The sequence below is a fragment of the Anabrus simplex genome, chromosome 2 (assembly GCF_040414725.1).
Source record: "Anabrus simplex isolate iqAnaSimp1 chromosome 2, ASM4041472v1, whole genome shotgun sequence".
Lineage (NCBI taxonomy): Eukaryota > Metazoa > Arthropoda > Insecta > Orthoptera > Tettigoniidae > Anabrus > Anabrus simplex.
The window spans coordinates 400,753,071-400,766,337 of NC_090266.1; positions in this window are offsets into that span (position 1 = coordinate 400,753,071).

The following is a 13,267-nucleotide window of genomic DNA, read 5'->3' on the forward strand; positions in this document are numbered from 1 at the left end:
CGCAGGTCTTTCCATGAAATGTAATAGGGGAACACATGGTTACGTCTGCGTAGTTATTACAACTATTACGGCTGTACCGGTACGTCGGGGTAAGAGCGTCGTTGAGAATCTTATGGCTACGGTCCTAAATGAGTTCAAACGAACTGTTAAATTCTAAGGGAGTCATTTACAGATCTACATCTTGAGCTGTGCTTTACACTGAAACCCTTAACAATTAAGAACGGTCTCCCCTCACTTCGGGGCATATTTCATCCATGGGCACATGGAGAAGGAATTTCTGTTTGCTGCTTTTATTTTGGACTGTTGTATTCCACTTTAACGTTCCGCCTGCAGTTCAACAAAGTTCGGACTGTGGTACAAGCTTCTAGGTTTGAAGATCAATTTGATAAGAACAATTCTGTATTATTCATACTTATTCTTCATTAGTGATACTGCAGAAGCCTACTTCGTATGCATTGACTTTAGGAATCTGCTTAGCATAGGTTGTAGGTAATATTTCACAGACAAGCATAACTAATTCGCTTCTTAAACCACAAGAAACAATGGAGGTACACTGTTAGTTCACGCGGGTTCTTCCCTGAAATTTCAAAGGCTATTTGCATAATCATGAATTTGTGAAGAAAATTATATCTTCTTTCAATATTCCTATTTCGACAGTAAGTATTTATATTTGCATTCTTCTGATTTTGATTTGAAATTTAACAGAGCTTTGGCCTAATTACTTTTTATCATCATTATTATGTGATCCAGCAGATGACAATGCTTCGAAAGGCATCTTTGCTGATTCTCTGTAAGTTAGTTATTCTGATGGATTTATTGATATTTCCATATTTACCATATGGAAATTTGTTCACAACTCTCCATCGCTTTGCTGAACAAAAGCCCACTTATGCCTTATTCTTTTATTTCTCCAATAAAATTTCAATTTACGATAGGCACCTTCATAATATTGCCTATGTATCAGAGATGATCAGCGAGTAATTCTCCAGTTCACTACCAGAAAATTTGGTATTTCCGGTTAAGTCCATTTCAGAATTCCACCAAGAGTTTTGGCAGATTCCTGCTAAGCTAAAGGCATATATAATTAATTGATATGATGGATAGTTTCTGTATTCTAATATCTACATCATCTTGTTTAGTACCTCAGGAGTACACACATTCTCGCCTTTCACACTATGATCAGGTTGCCATCATCTATGCAGCCTCCATTGGAGAACGTGCCCATATTATCTCCCATTCCTAAAATCCGCATTAATTAATTACTGGCATTTGTGCGAATGCTGTTGGAGGTTTTAATCTTAAAGGGAAGATTCCTTTCTTTCGATTTGCTCTACATCGCACCGACACAGATAGGTCTTATGGCGACAATGGGAGAGGAAAGGCCCAGGAATGGGAAAGAAGCGGCTGTGGCCTTAATTGAGGTATAGCCGCATCATTTGCCTGGTGTGAAAATGGGAAACCACGGGAAAAACATTTTCAAGGCTGCCAACAGGGTGATTCAAACCCTCTATATCGCGGATGCAAGCCCACAGCTGCGTGCCCCTAACCGCAGGGCCAACTCTGCTGGTTTAAAAGGAATAAGTCTGTGACTGGATGAGGTGGGACTTCCTCTACGCACTTAAATAACGCTGGGGAATACACGGTAACGTCTATGTAGTTATTATAAATATTACGGTTTTACCGGTTCGTCGGGGTAAGAGCATCGTTGAAAATCTTTCGGTTACGTTCCTAGATGAGCTAAAGCAAACTGCTAAATTCCAAGAGAGTCATTTACAGATGCTATGCTCCAGACTTAAACGCTTAATAATTAACAACGGTTTGCCTCTCACTTCAGGGCAGATTTCATTCGGTTCGTTCTGAGGCACGTTTTAAAAAATTCGATTTCGGAAAGAAAATTTCATAAATACACATTGCTTTGATTCATATCTACAGAGACTACGAATTTTTCCAGGGTAAAATTGTTTACAATTAAAACTTAGCCAGCTGCATGATAAAATCCGTGATTTCAAGTCCTACAATTCTCGCGCAACTACTGTACGTCCAGGTCCAGCTATGCAATTACCGAGCACGGCATGCGGTGTTGGCAGATGCAGGCGATGAGAGGGCTACAACAAATTACAGAATTATACGTCACCACAGACATCCACACATATCCTGCATACAGTGCTAATTTCAGTAGACAACTCCTACTGTTTAATAAGACGCAACGTCATAGAATAGGCTACTGACATGATAATAGAGCCTTATTCCCAATATATATGGGAACTGAATATGGTCCGAAGAAAACGTATATTTCTCTAGCTGCTGGAAGGAACCATACAAATTTTGCACTACTTCGATAACCAACAATTCATTAAAGATCATGAAGAACTAGGTGGGAATAAGTGTGTGCAGTAAACAGCTTTTCTCATTTTCATAGCAAATGGAGCGGTGATAATTTTTTCATCCCCTATTACGTGTTATATCCCACAATATCACAGAAGGCTCTGTTCCTTTGATACATTACAGTATTTCCTGAATTTAATTCATCAGTGTCCAAAAGAATAAGACGTACAGAAATTCATCCGATACAGCGGTAAGGACGGTCAGAGTAACTAGCTGTATCGTTGAGGAGAGGAAAATTCATATTCCGAACCTGAGTATTAAAAATGTAGGGTAGATAACGAAATGTTCAGCTTACATTGAAACCACTAGAACTTCTACAGTCACATAAAAGGTACATGATAGTGTACAATAACGCTTAAAAATTTAAGAACAAACAATATTCTTAAATAATAGGTACTGTGGTATTAATCACACACAACTAATTCGGGATTATTTAAGACGGTAATCTATAGAAGAACCAATGAATTACGTTATTCTACACTTATCCGATGAAGGATGCATATTTGAGATGAAGTATTGATGATCCTTATACAGTAGGAGCACTAGCACTAAAGTTGTCTTAGAACACAGAATGTGTCTGTAATTCCCCAAATGTCGCCCACTAAGCAGACTGAAAAAAATATTGGAAATTAAAAGCAGTTTAATGCTCACAAAATAGATTTAGGTAAACATTATTTTGTGTAAAATGTACATATTTGAAAAGGACAAAAGAAAGATACTTTCAACTGTCAAGAGGTACTCGTCTACTCACAGTAAAAAGGATTTTTATCGCAAGGAATTGCCTAAAGTGACGTCAAGCAGCGAAGATAAACACTGGTAGCGATGAATCTGTAAGTGTTCTACAGCAAAGAGACAACTTAAGGATGCAAATTTTAAAGGATGTATTGCGATAAATGAAGCATAGTGAGGGCTGCCATTGAGAGGGAAGGACTGTATTGGTCCAAAGAACACGGAAGTTGGACTGTTGGACTGTTAATCGATGAAACAATGTTTTACATACCGACGAATCGAAATTCGAACTATTTAGCACAAGAAGCCGCAAGGTTGTTCGAAGTGTCGAAGGAGAATACGTGGGAACTCAGTGCATATCTACTACAGTCAAGCATGGAGGGCATTCAGTGATGGTATGGGATTTCTTTGGTAGCAACAAGACAGGTGATATTGTCAAACTTGAGTGAGTTATGCATAATAAACCGTATTACAACATCCTTCAGTTCCAAGCAAAATAATCTGGAATGCGTTTAATTTGCAAGGAATTCGTACTACAACAAGAATATGATACATAACGCCCCATCTTCGCTGTATGGGAGGAATGCTGAGCGATAAAACGCGAGGGAACGGAAAAATATGGAATGGCCCTTCGGAGCCCCGACTGTAACCCGCTTCAGAACTTTTGGGATTATTTGGGCGGAGAGGTCATGAAGAGACATTTGCTAGCGTGAATGCACTGTGGCGCCATTTGCAGAGCGAATGGAGGGGCAATTCCGAAGTAGAGTTGGGTGCACTTAATGGAAGGGATGACTAGAATATGAAAAGCAGTGATCAAAATAATCGGAGGTCACTTTGAAAATAGGAAAATATAGAAAATACTCTATATTTCTATTAAATATCCCTATGAATAAATATTGAACATTGTTAACCTCATTTCACCAATAACTTCAGAGTGGGAGGGGTTCGTAACCTTTGAACGGTTGTGTATAATCTCTTCACAGGTGATTGTTTCAGAAATAATTGAAATAATTGCGTGTAGGTTTCTTTTGCTGTTTTGCTTAACGTCGCACCGACACATATAGGTCTTATTGCGACGATGGGATAGGAAAGGCCTAGGAATGGGAAGGAATCGGCCGTGGCCTTAATTTAGGTACAACCCCAGCATTTGCCTGGAATAAAATTGGGAAACTACGCAAAACCATCTTCAGGGCTGCCGACAGTGTGATTCGAACCCACTATCTCCCGGATGCAAGCTCACAGCTGCGCGCTCCTAATCGCACGGCCAACTCGCCCGATTGTAGGTTTTTTTATCTATAAGGGGGTAATTACATTTTGATAATAATGAGAATTATGCCTGATAAATTATGAAATGCAAGGAGTATACAATATCGTACGCTCATTCTTTCTAGGGCGACGATAAAGTACTGTACTAGGATCATAATCGTGCACAGAATCATTTAAGTCTCAGATATGGACACAGAGCAGGTACAGGGACACAAGGCACTGCTTAAAGGTTGGTTCAAACCGAGGGACTGTTATTCGCTGTAAGTTGATGATTATCTAATCTCATTACTACATCTAATAAATGGCTTGTAAAATACGATGGTCTATCACAACGAAAGATAAATGGATCACTAACCCGTCTAAAGTAGTCTACGTGGCGTTTAGCTTGATAGAGAAGCAAGGGAACAAGTAACACACGTAAGACGTCATTCTGAATATCCAGTTGGCTTAGTGAGACCGAAAACCTTGAAGTCCAAGGTTTAAACCTCACCCCGACTACATATTTCTATTTTCACTTCTAGTTATTCGATTTGATTATTGCTGATATTAAAACACTTTTTCGTTCCTCTTTTCAGGGAATTCCTGTACAAGTTGCGATATTCTAATACTACTATTACTAATTGTATCTGATACGTATTGCAGCCATTTTGAATCAACACCAAGTAGGCTGCCTGCGGTTCAATTTAAATTTTCAATTTTACTGGACCATTAGGCAAAGTAAGCCGGATCTCCCTTGGCAAATGAATGGTTGAGTTTATAATTAATTTGTCGGGTAAGCACCAAATGTGACACGAGATATGTTTTAAATGTCAACATCGTACTACACAGAGAGTCAAATGAGCACCTTTTACGTCTTTCAAAATTCCGACTAACTTTGAACACACAATTTCGGGATTTGGATGCCAGCACTCTGCCACTGACCCACAAATGAATCAACTGTTTATGGAGTCGGAATAATCGTAGTCGGAGGTTGTTAGGGAGGAGGAAATGGCAAAGGAGCCTGTTGAGGACACTGAAGTCTCGGTCGACAGCTGGGAGGATGCAGATTTGGAAAACGTCATATACGACTGACAAACTGGGCTCTGTCACAGTGTATCGTGAGCCTGGTACAAGATATGACTCCCGCAATATGAACAGGAGTCAAGGGTCGGGACGCTTTAATGTGTCGATTCTCGCAAGCTAGTTCGTCATCATGACACGTAGAGCTCCACTAACAAAACATCGTGGCGAGGTGAGTCGTAGCTCACCGAGGTGAGCTACCTTCGTATGCTTGGTACCTGCGCGCCTCGTGTTAGATGGGCCGTCTGGTAGCTGAGAGTGCCTAACCAGTTCAGTAATGGCAACTTAATTAATTTTGCCATGTTTTAAAACGGCAATGAGGGACATGCCCACCATCTCCTCTTTCTCACCTCACCCACAATCCAAATATTCATCCTATCGTCGTGTAGCAAAACATATCTGACAACAAAAGAACAAGAAATTATTCGTAGTTGATACACGTCGTTTTCTTTATCATACATGGATGAGAATCACTTCGTCTTGTGTCTTCACGTCTTCGCAAAGACTACAGTAAATAAATAGACTGTCTATTTATAATCCTTCATGCAATACGATTCTTGAACTTTGGTCTTAACGTACCTTTTCTGCGTTGTCCGCTCACAGGCTCATACGCTTGACACTCTCAAAAGCACGCCGATTAAGGTCTCGTATCTTGACACACGCTTGGTAATATGAAAATGGTCTTCGTATGCTCGTCCCGATATGATGTTCCTATACACAACATTACGACTTTATAAATAAAATAAGTAAAGAAAATTTCCAGGTGAAATATTGTTGATTCAACTTTAGTCGTTTTCTTATGAGTTCACGCGCAATGGATAGGACATATACAGCCAGTCACGACACATCGTTTTTCTCGAAACAACTGTTGCAGTGGCTGCTGCGTTGGTACGTGTCATCTGCCGTGTAGTCCTACTGTTGTACCGTCTCGCCCTTATACTAAAATAACGAAACGGTCCTCTAGCGACATATTCGCTTGCATAGCGACGACTTTAAAACAGAGCATCGATACAGAAATACATATTGTAATGTGTAGGCGGGTACCAGTTTAATAAATACACGATTGGTAGCGTTTACACTAAGAGTTATCGGGTAACGCTAATGGCTATAGCAGGGATTTCCAATTTGTAAGGGCTCTGTGGCCACATTGGCCATTATCGCGGACCACACTTTGATAATATACCAATTTTAGCGAAATTCCACAAATAGAACGGAGGTACCAGTATGAAATAGTATGCATAGTTCAATTGAAATGAAGGTTTAATCATTTTCATTGCTTAGAACACTATGTTTAATTTCACCCTTATATGAAATTGTAAAATATATGTCGCTTTATCCAGGGCAATTGAATTTGGAAGTAGAGCACCCAGCAATGTCAGTTCATTTTAATTTGTTGACAAATGACAAAAAGTAAGAAATATATAAAGACAAACACAAATTAATAATGTAGTCTGAACAAAAATTAAAGGATGACAGTTTAGTGGGCATAGTGCGAAGGGAACAATGATACACAGTTTTATGAGCCTAGAATCCCAGCAATATACTTCCAATTTCTTCGAATGCGCAGCACTGTGAAACAGCTAGTACTACCAATGAGAGAAGAACGAAGAACTGAAACTGCTTCTTACACAAATGTCAATTAATTTATTTCTTGGTATTCATTGCATGCTACGTTGACAAAATGTCCGCAGTGACGTTCGCACGGAGTTCAATAATTGGTATGGATCCCATAGCCATTTTTATAATGGTTAAGGCCCAGCACTGCTATTTGTGAGGACTCATTTTCCACCGAAGTTTGGATTTTAAATTTTTTAATAAAAAATAATCTATTCAGACCAAGTGAGTACATAATGACAGGAAATACTGTAATATCAAGGAATGCATTACTTCTGACTTGGGTCTGTAAATGGTGTACCAATTAATACATTTTTGAACGAGCTATGAAATATTCCTTTAATTTTGCTTCAGGTTTCTTAGAATAATTGTTTTTAAAAGTACTCGTGGGCCGCAAAATAGGCTTCGTGGGCCGCCATTTTGAAACTCCTGGCACACAATCACTCTAGATAGCGCTCTCTCTCTGTTCTCAATGTTCAGTCACACGATATAATCGTTCGGACGCAAGCTAAAACGATTACACTATAGTCACTTCTGCCACTGTCACTCAGGTCATAGGGCAGTTCACTGTACACTGTACTCACTTTACTACAGTAGCGGACGCATACTTCATAGTTTACGCGCTCGTGCAAAGCCTCACAAATCGGTTCGTGGTACAAAGTTCGTACGCAACCGGCAGCCTCCATGCGTTGCCCCTTGTCGCTCAGCAGCACTGTTCCGAGAGTCCACACGCCGCACTCCGTCGACATGTTGATCCAGTGATCACAGCAGAAAACATACTTCTCAGCACTGTTTTCACTCCACCCCGCTGAATCCGTGATTGTAGCACTCATCATTCTCGATCGCTGTCTGACTGAGTTCAGACTGAACCGCCAGATGACATAGGAAGGTCAGCACTTTCAGATATTCCGCGAGAGTGGAAGCCCGCCAGAATATCTGGAAGTCCACTTCTCTGGTAAACCTTGCTCGTAGCTTCATATACCACCGGGAGGCACGCGGTGATGACAGTCGTGGTAATAAATGGGCTGGAGAAAAAGCGCCTGAATCGTCTCTGCCTGGTTGCATGTAGCTAAGGAGAGGGTGGGACCGTATCTGGATGATGTCGCTCGCAGTTTGAAGCGGCTAGCTTCCTCCGCCCGAAGTCGCACATAAATGGCGGACAGCGTCACAATATGTTGGAGGAAGCACACAGCAGGTTAAAGTGACGATCCCGCTAGGCGGAATGATATATTTGCCAATGGAGCGCTGAGCTGGCCAACGCGAAGTATTACTGTGGACTTGTGTGCAATGGACAACACACAGTGAAAATATGAGGATTTTAGACGATGTGAGGGAGGAATATTAGGAGATTGAAGGAATCCCGAATTTATCAACAAGTCATGTATTAACAGGAATGTTTAAAAAAAACATTGAACTTGTGAGCATCTAATATCAGATTAGACAAATTCGACTAGTTACATAGAGCAATAATATGAGAGCAAACAATGATTGTCGTTTTCATAGATGAACTTGTTACAAATCAGATCAAGAAAGCAATATACTCCGGTTAGGGAAATGTTTGAGAGAAAAAAATATCTTCCTTCGTTAAGTACAATGTAGAGATAACATACATGTAGTATAAAATGACCTTCGCTAGCATTTAAGGGTGGGCCGATGAACTTGGAGGTTCGGCCCCGTTAAACGACAAGCATCATCATCAATATTTAAGGGAAGAACACATTAGCAAACTTTTAGATTTAACCATGAGACAGATCGTAAACCAGTACTACGGATTCTCCCTCGGCTGCACTATATATTTATACAATTATAGCAGGAATGTATTAATAAGTTTAAATTCAGTAAGGACACAGCCTAAATAGGAGTGTCAAAGAAGGAAACTGACTCTGAGGTAAGGAAGGACTACGACTAGAAAAAAGGAAAATGTCCTACGTCATAATGAGGTCACACTTATAAGCACAAAATTATCTATATATATAAAGTAGCTTGTCCTGACTGACTGACTGACTGACTGACTGACTGACTGACTGACTGACTGACTGACTGATTCATCATCGCCGAGCCAAAACTACTGGACATAAAGAAATGAAATTTTGGGCATAGATTCATATTAAGATGTAGGTGCTTGCTAAGAGAGAATTTTTGGATATTCCGTCGCTAAGGGGGTGAAAAGGGGGGTGAAATTTTAAAATGAGTGTGTCTGTATCTCAAAACTTTAAAAGTTTACAGATGTAAAAATTGGTATTTAGAATCTTCTTTAAAAATAAGGAAACACGTATTTTTTTGTTTTCAGAAAATCCCAATAGGAGGGGTGAAAAGGGGTGAAAATGAGGAAAATGGGTTGAATGCCCTTAATCAATATACCAGTACTTATATCTCAGAAACTGAAGATATTACAGACCTGAAAATTGGTACTTTTGATCTCTTTTAAAAATAAAGAAACACGTATTTTTTGGTTTTTGGAAAATCCAATTAATGGGAGGGTGAAAAGGGGGTGAATTTTTAAAATGAGTGAATCTATATCTCCAAACTTTTAAAGTTTGCAGATGTAAAAATTGGTATTTAGAATCTTCATTAAACATAAAGAAATAATTATTTTTATGTTTTCGGAAAATCGCAATAGGAGGGGTGAAAAGGGGTGAAAAAGGGTTGTATGCCTTTGATGAGGCTACTTATATTTCAGAAACTGAGGATATTACAGACCTGAAAATTGGTGTTTGGGATCTCCTTTCAAAATAAAGAAACACGTATTTTTTTGTTTTTGGAAAATCCAGTTAATGGGGGGTGAAAAGGGGGTGATTTTTTAAAATGAGCGTATCTATATCTCAAAACTGTTACAGTTTATAGATGTAAACATTGGTATTTAGAATCTCTTTTAAAAATAAAGAAACACGTTGTAACGGTTCAAATCCCGTTACAAGATGATATCTGTATTTTTATTATTGTATGATTTTATCTGTATTTTATTATTATTATTATTATTATTATTATTATTATTATTATTATTATTATTATTATTATTATTATTATTATGTCAGTATTATTATTATTTTATCTGTGATATTGTTACTATTATTGTAATTATCCGTTTTATTCAATTCGATTTTGCAATTGCCTGTTGCTTGCAAGATTGTACTTAGATGTATACATATATACGTATGTGTAGTATAACACTCAATACCTGTACAGTGAGAATTGTTGTATATATCAGAGATTGGAAGTGACGTTGTTATATTGCGATACCAGTGGAGATTCTGCCAAGTCATCGCCGAGCCATGGCTACGTCATCGTATTTATTTAGCAATGCGCGCACGGAGTTAGTCGCCGCGGGGCTATTTCACCACTGTATGTAATATCTGTCGCGTAGGTGGGAGTATGTCATTGTTATTTCTGGAGATTACGTAGTTGTGTCAACCAACGTCTATATAATGTGGGTGCACATTGTAGCGTCAGTCATTACTTATACGGATGCAGTACAGTGAAGTAGTCTACTAGATCAAGAGGCCTTAGGTGGTCAGCCAACGAGTGTGAACGAGAGATGGCGAAGACTCAGTGAGCCATTAATTATTGGTCATTGAGAGAGTGAGACCAAATGGTTGGTCGGTCACTTAGCGGAAGACGCGGACGCAAGGCTTACCAAGGAGTCAGAGAGGGCAACCCTGGACCTGCCAAGAGGTCATACCATATTGACTTACAAAGAAGTCAGATGATATGGAGAAGAAGCAGTCGCAAGGATGTATCACCACGTTAGGCGTGACACATCTACAGTAAACACCAGATCAAAGGAATACGTCGTAATTACACTCAAAGTGTTGAAGGTACAGTCAAGTGAATCAGTGAGGGAAATATTTCGTATAAATTGTTAAATGTCCGGTCAAGAAGAATCTAAATTCATGCCTAGTTTCTTTGAGTTGCAATGTCATAATTTCATATTCTCATCTGTTTTATCGCAACAAGACTCACTATTTTTGATATAATTTTTTAAAGAATATATATTGTTCTATCAAACGAATTCATAGTTTCATTTCATTGACAGTAAAATATCTTAACCTCAAAATTAATGGGGAAACCGAACGCCAATCTCCTTTTCCCAGAACTTATATGGTATGTTGTCAAAAGTAAGCTTATTACCCCACACCCTAGAGATGGTCAAGAGTCTCATTCTATTATTGCTGTACTGAGTGACAGCTGGCGCCCTTCAAATAACGTATGTGTAAGTAAGCAGGTAACAAGTAAGTGTGAGTACAGGGTTCGACGAGTGTGTATTTTATTTAAAGAATGTTAATTTTCAGATTTTCCATTATAAATGCAGATATTCAGATTTTTCAAGTTAAATGCAGATTTACATATGTTTGTAAATTTAGTCAGCGACTCAGGAACATGTTACAACGTATTCTTTTGTTTTCGGAAAATCCCAATAGGAAGGGTGTAAAAGGGCGAATAATAGGTTGAATGCCTTTAATGAGGCTACTTATATTTCCGAACCTGAAGATATTACAGACCTGAAAATTGGTATTTGGGATCTACTTTAAATGTAAAGAAACAGGTATTTTTTCGTTTTTGGAAAATCCAAATATTGAGGGGTGAAAAGGGGGGCGAATTTTTTAAAATGAATGTGTCTACATCTTAAAACTTTAAAATTTACAGATGTAAAAATTGGTAGTTAGAATCTCCTCTAAAAATAAAAGAACACGCATTTTTTTTGTTTCCTGTAAATCCCAATAGGAGGGGTGTAAAAGGGTGAAAAATGGGTTGAATGCCTTTAATGAGGATACATATATCTCAGAAACGGAAGATATTACAGAACTGAAAATTTGTATATGGGATCTCCTTTAAAAATAAAGAAACACGTATTTTTTTAGTTTTTGGAAAATCCTATTAATGGCGGTTAAACAGAAGTGACAAATTGGGGTAAATTTTTGAAAGATTATCTTGGAAACGTAAAATGTTACAGACGTAAAAAGTGGGTGTTTGGAATCTCCTGTAAATGTAAAGAAACATAGGTGATTTGTTTTTGGAAACTCCATTTAAGGGGAACCCAAAAAAGGTGAAAATTTTAAAATGAGAATTTTTACAGCATATCTAAAAAAACTTAACATGTTACAGAAATGAAAAATGGTACTTTTATCTCTATTAAACCTAAAGAATCGTGTATTTTTAATTTTCGGAAATACCACTTGGGTGGAGGGGGGGTGAAAGTGACTGAACATGGTGTTGAATTCTTTTAATTAGGCTACTGATATCTTAAAAATGAAGATGTTACAGACGTGAAATTTGATATTTGCAATCTGCTTTAAAAGTAAGGAAACACGTATTCTCGGAAAATCCAATGAAGGTTGGGGGAGGGGGTGAAAGAATTGAAAAATTTATTGACTTTAATTGTATGAGAATATATACATCTAATAAAAAGTAAAGTTGTTACAGACGTGAAAATTCGTATTTGGATCTCCTTTAAAAACGAAGAAAAACGCGTTTTGGGGGGGAAACCATCTTGGGGGGCGGGAGTGTAAAGGAGTTGAATTCCTTTCATGAGGACACATAAATCAAAAAGTGAAGAAGTTAGAGTCGTGATAATTGGTATTTAGAAGATCCTTCACTATTAAAGAAACAAGTATTTGTTGCGGGAAAATTCACTAGGGGGGGGGGGAGTAGTTTGAAATGAAGTGACAAAAGTAACTTATATTTATGGGGATACTTATATCTCAAAACTGAAAGTAATAGACGTGAACATTGGTGTTTGGAATCTCCCTTAAACATAAAGAAACACGCGTTCTTTTAATTTGGGGGGGGGGGGGTTGGCAGTAAAAACTAACGGCGGTGGGGTGTAAAAGGAGGTGAGACCAATTGATTTTACTGTTCTTAATGTACTTATAAGGATCCTCCGTTGCTCAGGCGGCAGCGCGCCGGCCTCTCACAGCTGGGGTTTCGTGGTTCAAATCCCGGTCACTCCATGTGACATTCGTGCTGGACAAAACGGAGGCGGGACAGGTTTTTCTCCGGATACTCCAGTTTTCCCTGTCATCATTCATCCCAGCAACACATAATAATAATAATAATAAGAAGAAGAATAACGTTAATAATAATAATAATAATAATAATAATAATAATAATAATAATAATAATAATAATAATAATAATAATGTTCCGGACCGTCGTCAAATGTGCGGACCGCGCTGGAAACGGCTCCTGGACGGGTAATGACTTAGAATGCAGTCCG